The 10,121-nt window shown below is 34.7% G+C and overlaps 1 pseudogene; it reads right to left on the bottom strand.

Annotated features, from left to right (window-relative positions):
* Positions 1 to 8,179: 8,179 nt before the first annotated feature.
* On the bottom strand, positions 8,180 to 8,860 carry LOC149161267 (uncharacterized; annotated as a pseudogene).
* Positions 8,861 to 10,121: the final 1,261 nt, after the last annotated feature.

The following is a 10,121-nucleotide window of genomic DNA, read 5'->3' on the forward strand; positions in this document are numbered from 1 at the left end:
TTTTTTTTACTTCATGATCGCCGCACCTTTATTTTTTGTAAAATGACACCTTTTTGTCGCAGTTGCACACACTTCACGTGTTGTACTTGGAGAATATTTGTAAAGTGGTGTTTTGATGTCTACTCATCATTTTTAAATCTTTTCTAAGCCTTCTTGATGAGTTGGTATGTGTCACACATGTTTTTATGCTTAAAATCATCGTGTTCGTTGGTTGTCCTTTCTTCCAGATGTAGACAAATTTTGGTTTCAAAATGAACCCATTGAGGAAAATAGTGCATGAGCGCACTTTGAAACCTTGATAGGGAATCCTTTGATGTTCATAAGTGCTCCATGTTCCCTCCAAGAGTGCATAGTGCACTCTTAAATCACCTTCCCCTTCCTTGTTTTGAACTGTGCCCTTCGGAAAAACTAAGTCTTCCTTTGAGAGCACTCCTTCGACTTGAAGAAGTGCACCCTCCTTGAGTCCCTAAGCACTCCATAAAGGCCTTAATTCCCACCCTTCATCCTTCCAAAATGAGCCATGCAACCTCTTGACCATTTGAGCCTATGAGTGCACTCTGAAGGCACAAAGCTTCATCCTTCATCCTTCAAACTTGCGCCATTTGCTGTCTTTGGTCCCTTGAGCACATGAGCACATGTCAAAGTCCTGAAGCCTCCTCCCTTCATCCCTTAAACCATTCAAAGTGATATATTGTGCCCAGAATCCCTCAATACCTTTTCCAAGAATACTATGAAGGCATGAACATAAAATCTGCATAAAACATGTTAGAATAAGAGATTTTCAGGTTGATGGTTGCTTGTCATGAGTGATTGTAGTTACAAGTACTCTAGGAACAATGTGGAAAGTATTCATGAGGAATATTGGGTAAATGAGGAATCCAAAGGAAGCACAAAGGACAAAGAACACATTGAAAAATTGTTAATTAAATCACCCTGAAGACTCCATAAGATTGAAGACCCTTCAGAGGGTGAAGAAAATCAACAGCCGAGAGCTGCATATAGAAAAAAACACGTGGCAGCCATGTCACCCATTAAATAAGTCAATGCCATCAATCACTATAAGTCCTAGTCATCAATGATAGTGACTTGTCATGCCTCATCACATAATGATGTTGAAATTATGATGTACTTATGTAATTATTGTAAAGACAAATAAATGGAATTCCAAGAGCCATGTATGACAAAGTAGCCATGGAAGTCAAAAAGTCATGTAATACCAAGGGTAATATGTAATTCCAAAAGTCATTTGGAAGTCCAAAGGTTTTATAAGTACAAAGGTCGTTAGAAGTTGGAGAGACAAGAGTCAGGAGGATACAAAAGTTCATTGCTCAAGCTATAAAAATATCCTCATTTCTCATGCAAATGAATTTTAACCTTGGATTCTCCCACAGGCATTAAATGGATAAAATTAGCACCTTTGGGGAGCAAGTAGTGGCTCTAACACTCCACTATTGGAGTTGGTGATGTTCATTGTAATCATGTGTCTTGGAACATTTTCTTAATACTTGAAGCCTTTTAGGCCAAAAAATTTTAATACATGGATTGTGGATGTTTTAAGACTACTCTTTGAATGTTTATGATTCATGTTTGCTTTCACTTGTACTAGATTAATCGAAATATTTCAGTGAATCAATGCCTAACTTATTGGAAATGTGTTGTAATGATTTAATGAGCATGGTGTCTATGTGAACTATTTCAGTTGATGTTCAAGAATTATTTTTCATATACGTGAGTGTCTCCATCATGGTAGTACTATTAATTCTCTTTTAGAGGCTCACTTTATTTACCCTTTGCAGTGAAAGAACCGTGATACATCTGCAATTGAACACTCACAAGGCCCCCTCTCTTTCTCATTTGGAAGAAAATGTGCACTTATCTCATGCCAACCATTAAATACAAGGCACATATTTAAGTAAACAACAATCGGGTCGTATTTTCGATGGAAATTATACACCAAACAATGTGAGGTCCAATTGGGACCTCATATCAAGGAGATTCCTTGTATGTTGGCGGTGTCCAGCATCGTGAATAGGAGGATAATACAGCACAATTTCCCATCTTTTCAATAGAAAACATATTACCGAACTAGACTATTGATCATATTCATAACTATACAACCAATTTAATCTACTTTGGGGATCATTACTTCTTGTACCTTGACCTCTTTTCAGATTAGAGTACATCTAATGATGACTTGGTTCAAACTTCTGATATCGACGATTGGAAATTACTGAGAGGGGGTTTAATCAACAATTTAAAATTCTTTAATTTTTGCTCAACTTAATTTACTTCTTATGCAACTGATGTTTTATGTATGAGCTTTATTATTATTGAATTTATTTTACAGGTGTCAAGGAGATAAATTTTCATATATATTGATCAAGAATTCAACAACATTCACACAGTATTCAATAACCAACACATGAAGACACCAGATATAACTGGAAACCCCGAAGGGAGAAAATCATGAAATGTAGGCTAAAAGTGATGTGAAGGCAAGCTACTACTCCTTATTACATCCTACTCTTGTAGGCTTCAACCTACAAGAGGCTCCTACCTCAAAGGAAGCTCCAACTCCCACAAATTTTTTGTAGCATACAACCTAGAGGAGGCTCCTACCTCAACAGGAAACAACCTATTCTTTATCATGCTACAACATAGAAAGGGACAGAAATCTCTCAACCACAACATCAAGTCAAAAAATGTTGGTTACCTCATATATAATTATGCTGTCAAGACTATTGTTGTATTGCTTCTCCTTTTCCACTTTTTTCCACTTCTGATGTTGCTCATTAAATTTCTTATGCAGACTCCTTCACTTCCAAAAAGTCCTTTCTCCATCTCCCATTGTGTATTTTATAAGCAAGCCTTATTGGTTGTTTGTATTATTTGTAGGAATATGAAATGAGACATTGTCTCTTGGTCTTATAAAAATTGCGCACAAGCTTGTCTCTTCATTTTCAGTTCTGAAAACAATTTCTAACATAAACTAGAGCTGAAATATAACATCTCAACCAATAATGATTATCTTGTATCCTACATTTTATGCTTAATGAAAACATATATTTTTTAGCTTGTGTCTCAAAATTTAATTTTCCATTTGACAATGTTTAGCCTTCACATTTATTAGCACCTTTGCACTTCACATCAGTTTCAGCCTTTTACAATAATAACATTCAACATAAATTATCACCAATGAGGTTAATGGCATCAATGCCAATATTGCCAAAATTCTAACCATTTTGCATTGATGGAAACACAAAATCTCCTTCTACCTTCATTCTGTCCCCACACATCAACTTACCTCCCCCTTTGACATCGATGGAAATGGTACGTAGTGATAAAGCTTTATGTTGTTCAAGTTATTTGTCTTTGATTTGTTGATTGTTTTCATTTCTAGAGGTTCCACTACTATAGTAGATAAATGTTTGTCCTGAGAAATTTTTCTTCTTATTTCTCCTAACCTTTGCTCCTAACGTGTGTTTTCTCCATTGGGTTACACTGGACATTTTCACATATTTTTGAATGTTCTAGCCAGAAAAGAAACTTATAAGGAGTTCAACTCTATATGACTTAAAAAAATGGGTATATTAATCAAATGAGTTGAGTTCCATGTCTTCATTTCTATTTTAATATCCTTACAGATATACAAATATAAGTAGAGACAAAATTTGATCTCATAATATCCAATTACAAGCATATCGATAGTCGCCCATCCTTTCAACCTTGCCACATTAATAGAGATGCAATAACTTAATTCAATGAGCTCATTCAAATGGAATTCTACCTTAGCTTGGTTAGCTCACTTCATTAATCATGCAAGATCTGCCTAAAAATATGACCACCAAATTCAAAACTTCTTTGTAGACCCTATCAGAGCAATTAAAGAAGTATAAACTAGACAAATCTACAGTTGCAAGGCATGTTAAGAAATTTTGAAGGAACTTTATCATCATTTGAAGTATGTCCATTTTCTAGCTTCTTTGTTACTTTCAAAAGCATCAGAATCTTGATCATTTTCATCGAATGGATCTTCTTCCTCAGACTTGTTGGAGAAGTTGCTTTAGCTGTTATGAAACCAGCTCATGAAAAGATAGAAAAGACAGATCAATGCCTTAGAAACCAACCTCTTTGAGGGGGAAACCTCCTTTACAATAAAAAAATGAACAATTCTTGGATTATACAAATGACAAGACATCCTTTCTATATATATGATTCTAAGGGGTCATAATGTATTCAAAGCTGACATAACAATAATAATGTAAGGGCACAACAATAACAATAGTGGGATTCTATGGGGCACAATAATAACAATATGGGGACTACATCAGCACAAAAATATAATAATGGGGTTGCACTAATAACAATGAGGGGTTACAATAGTAGAATAGGAACCTAACATGCCCCTCTCCTTCAAAAAGTGTCGTCCTCAACGCTTGAGTAGTTCTGGATATTGCTGTATAAAATTTTTTTCCTCCCATGTGGAATCTTCAACGGGTAAGTTCTTCCACTTGATGAGATACTCTAAAATTGATCAATTTCGTAGCTGATGGGTTCTTGTTTCCATGACTTCTTCAGGTTCCAATATGATTTTTCCTTCCTTCTAAAGTTTCGAAAATATGCTTGTCACTTATAAACTTCTTTAAGCATGAAACATGGAAAACTGGGGGCACTCAGGAAGATGCATAAAGCTCCAATTTGTATGCCATAGTACCAATCTTTTGCAGCGCCTTGTAAGGACCATAATACTTTGGTGATAATTTATTATACTTCTTAGCTTGCTTGAGGGACATTTGTTTGTATGGTTGTATTCCTAAAAATACCCAGTCGCCTATATCAAAACTTCTTTCACTGCAATGTTGATCTTCGTGTTGTTTCATTCAATTCTGTGCTAAAGTGAGGTTATCCTTTAAGAGTTGGAGAACTTGTTGTTGTTGAGGGTCTACCTTAACGCCTTCATCAGGTTCAATATGACCCAAATATTCCACCTCTTATACTCCAAAGAAACATTTGGAGGTTTTTGCATATAATTGTTTCTCGTCCAATAGTGTGAGCACTCTAACAACATGTTGAACATGATCCTTCCAAAACTTGTTGTAGGTTAGTATATCATCAAAAAAATACTATCACAAATTTTCTAAGGAAGGGTTTGAAAATGGAGTTCATCAAAACTTGGAATGTAAAATGTGCATTGTTTAGGCCAAAAGGCATGACCAAAAATTCATAATGACCCTCATGAGTTCTAAATGTTGTTTTCGGAATGTCTTCAGTCTTCATTATGATTTGATGATATCCTGCATGAAGGTCCAACTTGCAGAAGCAAATTTATCCATGCAGTTCATCCAATAATTCAACAATTAGAGGAATGGGAAATTTATCTTTAATAATGAGCTTGTTGAGCTCTCTATAATCCAAACACATGCACCATGATCCATCCTTCTTGAGCACCAATACTATTGGAACAAAGAAATAACTTTAACTAGGTTGAATTATACCAACCTCTCAAATTTTTGCGACCCTACGTTCAATTTCACTCTTTTGTGCAAATGGATATATATAAGGCCTGATGTTTGGAGGAAAAATTCCTAGAAAATGAATAGAATGATCATGATCACAAATAGGTGGGAGGCCTTTAGGAGTCTCAAATACCTTGGAATGATTATCCAAGACTTTTTGGATATCTGGAGAAATAGATGATTTCGACGCAGGAACCTCTAGCAAACATAATTGTGAAATTATGCCATGTTGTTCTTCCTTTAGAAGCTTTGTCATGCCATTAGAGCTGATTATCTTTCCCAATTTCCCTGTGATACCACTTAATTTAACTTCCTTTCCTTCTGAAAAAAAATTTAAAGAAGAGTTCTTGAAAATTAAAAGTTATCATACCCAAACATTGTAGCCATTGGACTCCTAGTACAACATCAACACCACCCATTGGAATGGAAAGCATTGGACTATTCAAAACATATTCTCCGATGGATAGCTTGATATTATGGAACTTTCCATAGCAATTTATGGTTCTTCCATTTGAAACCATCACTTGACACTCTGGTGTCGGATATATGAAGCAATTCAATTCATTCGCTATCTTACAATGAATAAAATTATGGGTATTGCCCGAATCAATCAACACTATTACCTTTTTCTTCTTGATATGTCCTTCTATCTTGATAGTTTGAGGAGTGGTAATTCCTGCCAATGCATTAAAATATTTGGTTGGATTCATTTTTTGATGCTCGATGTGATCTTTCACTTCTTGAACCATTTTCTTCTTGATATTTCCTTCTATCTTGAGAGTTTGAGGAGCGGTAATTCTTGCCAATGCTTTACAAGATATGGTCAAATTCGTTTCTTCTTTCTCTGGGGTCATTTCCTAGTCTATATCCTCTTCTTTTGATGTTTCTTGATCCTTTTCTTCTTCCTCTTCACAATCTATGTAAAATAATTTCTTCTCAGCACACTTATGACCTTTAGTGTATTTGCTATCACAACTGTAACAAAGCCCTTTTTCTCTTTTTTCTTCCAATTGTTGTCATGTAAACCTTGTAGGTTGTGGAAGGCTAGGAGAAAAAACACTTCCATATTTATAGTTGTGAGTGGTAGGATTCCTTGTTTCAATAATCCCTCTTTCAAATTTTCTTGCCAACCTGAATGCCTTCTCCAATGAATTAGGTTCCCAAAGACGAACCTCATGTTGAATGTTATCCTTTAAAGTCCCTATGAAGACATCAATCCTTTGCTTCTATGGAATATCATTTACCCTTATATTCAATTTTTGGAAGTCCTCAATGTGCTCTACCATTGAACCCTTTTGTTTGAGATTTATCAATTGGCTAAATAATGTGTTACTCTTTGTATCCTCATAATGTGCTATCATTTCCTCTCTGAAAATTGACCAAGTGACAAGTGCTTTACTAGAAAAAAGACCTTTATACCATAAACACTTATTTGGTTCTAAATATAAATATGCAATATGTACCTTTTTTAATAGTTGAATCTAATGTAGATCAAAATATTGCTCCATCTATAGTATCCAATTTACCAGATCCTTGCCATCAAACTTCCTCATATCGTATTTTTTTTAATCTTAGGAGCTCGATCTTGAATCTACTATATCTTTGTAATTTTGGATCTCTAAGGTCTTAAATTACGTCCTGCGATAGCCCTATTAGTCCTCTTTCTAACCCCACAAGTCTGATCAATATTGGATTCTGCCAGGAAGAGTTATGTCAAATATCCCATGATGACCTGATTATAGACTAGTTCAGTAGAGCACACTTGTACGAAGTGCCACGTATCATTGTTTCAACCTTAGGATCTGAAAGCGATACAAAGAAATCTACAGTCCGTCCATTTTCTCTAGGTTCTGACGACATTTCAATCGGATGCTCAGAGAGAAAGTTATGATTATTTTTCCAAGCTCACCTGATTAGGATGTAATTCGGGAGACTACATAAACCCTAAATGTCTTGGATTGTATCTCCAAAAATATAGTGAAACGAGATCTGAAATTTGGGCCAGAGCTTAACCAAGTTTCTGACTCAAATGGGTTTTCACTTAAGAGTCTGAGACTTTGTAGAAAAACAATTATAGTGAAAATTACACGATGACTTGTTTGAGATGGAATTTTGGAGCTTGCAAAAACCTTATACTCCTTAGATCATATCTCCGAAAATATAGCGAGACAAGATCGGAAATTTGGAACCAAGGTTTAGCGGGATTTATTCTCAAATGGGTTTGTTTCTTAGCTTCTGAAACATCGCATAAAAAATTTTATAGCGCAAATTCCACGATGGTCTGTTTGGTGCAACGAAACCCTAGAATCCAAAGCTCTGATACTAAATGTTATGAAACCAGCTCACAAAAAGATAGAAAAGACAGATCAACGCCTTAGAAACCAGCCTCTTCGAGGCGGAAACCTCCTTTACATTACACAAATGAACAATTCTTGGATGATACAGATGAAAAGACATCCTTTCTATATATAGGAGTCTAAGGGGTCATAATGTAATTAGAGGCAACATAACAATAATAATGTAAGGGCACAACAATAACAATAGTTGGCTTCTATGGGGCACAATAATACCAATATGGGGACTACATGGGCACAACAATATAATAAGGGGGTTGCACTAATAAAAATAAGGGGTTACACTAGTATAATAGGGACCTAAAATTATCATTTATCATCAAGTTCAAATTCCTCTTCACTCGGATAGTCATTCATTTGGTTATTTTAATCATTATAATCATCAATATTGACTTTTGATTCTACCATATCACCATAGTAAAATTCATCTTCTTCCTCTACTTGCACTAGTGGATAGTCAACTACAACATCTTAAGCCACATTCTCTTATTTTTCCAAGGTGTATACATCGTAGACATAGTATTCGTGTTTAGTAGTGCAAGAAGAACATAACTGAGCTTTGACTACTGCTACAGTAGACGATAGATTTTCTCTCATCATAGGTAGGAAGTTACACAAAATTTGTCTTTCATGATCTGACACATTTTTACATTTAGCTTAATTAGCTTTCCTTGTGGGCTTCGCCTCCATTGCCTCCTCCGTATTAATACAAACAACATCATAAAGATGGCATAACTCGCAGATAGCATTTTCATTCCACCATTGTTTCACCAATTCCTTTATAACTCCTCCATATGTAATACCTACATTCCAAGTCAAACACATATGTAGTATCTTGTTTGGAAGTCGAGGTATTAAACATAAATTATATGTAATACCTCTTCCATTCAAATGCATATGTAAGTGCAAGAATGCTTATTTCATACCATTGAACTCATGTAATACCATACCAAAAAAAATGCATGTAATACCTTTTCCATTCCAATGCATATCTTCATTAAATGCAGGGGTAATATCTTCATTGAATTCATATGGTCATTGAATGCATGTCTTCATTGAACACAAATGTAATATAGTGAATATTTCTTGTCGTAAATATCACTGTATAATATTACTATACACATATGGTGATTTCTTGTTGTAATATGTAATACGCAGATGTAATACCACGCATCTCCACCATGTAATAATATTATTATACACAAATATAATATGATGAATATTGCATCTGGTGATTGCTTGGTGTACATATCACCATATAATATTATTATACGCATATGAAATATCTCCATAACGCATACCTATAACACAAATGCTACATAATGTTCAATCTTAAAGACCTTAAATGTATGCTGAAGAAGGTTACAATGATAATAATAATGATGCTTCATAATGCATTGCTCCATCAACATTGGTGATAATACTCCATTAATAAATGAAACAATAAAACTACTACGCAGTGATAATAATATCATATAGTGATAACAATAATGATGCTCCATAATGTATTCCTCAATCAAATTGAATATCGATACCAATAAACAAAGTATTGATACATTTGTTGCAACGACTAAGTCCCGTGCTGGAAGAGTTGCAAGCAATCATTATATTGACAATATTCCTTCCTTTATGCTACATATTTGACCCTTAAGGTAATTGAGAACCCATAGTATTGATAATGCATTATTTTGTAGTTGATTATCTCCCAGAATAACACATGGCTAAGGTTGTTGACACTGTCCATATTGGTTACTTGACATTCTGTCTCCTGGTGTCCATTCCTATTTTATTTAATTTTTGAATAGACATAATTACATGTTGGCATTCATTTTTTGTCATCATCTCTCTCTCTCTCTCTCTCTCTCTCTCTCTCTCTCTATATATATATATATATATATATATAATTGTTGTAGGTGTTTGTTATGTGATTGATGATCCTCATTTTCTTTGAATGGGATGTAACTGCTTTTGCAAATATTCATACCCAGAAAATGCCTCTTTGAATTTTTTTTTTTAAGAATAATATTAAGTTCATGATGAATTGAATCCATGCTCAAATCCTTATGAAATTTCAGATGCAATGAATTGTGGTAATGTAGCTTAGACATCTATTGGCTTTAATCACTTGTCAGTCTTTTCTAATTGCATATTTTACAATTTCAAAGAGTGTAGGCATGTGACGATCTGTTTTGGGCCAACATTGTATTTGATTAACCATTGATCTACTATGCCTTATTTAGATAGACATTTC

Source organism: Pinus tabuliformis, chromosome 5_2, assembly GCF_031772625.1.
Source record: "Pinus tabuliformis cultivar Carrire ecotype Pingquan chromosome 5_2, CPIR1, whole genome shotgun sequence".
In the NCBI taxonomy this organism is placed as follows: domain Eukaryota; kingdom Viridiplantae; phylum Streptophyta; class Pinopsida; order Pinales; family Pinaceae; genus Pinus; species Pinus tabuliformis.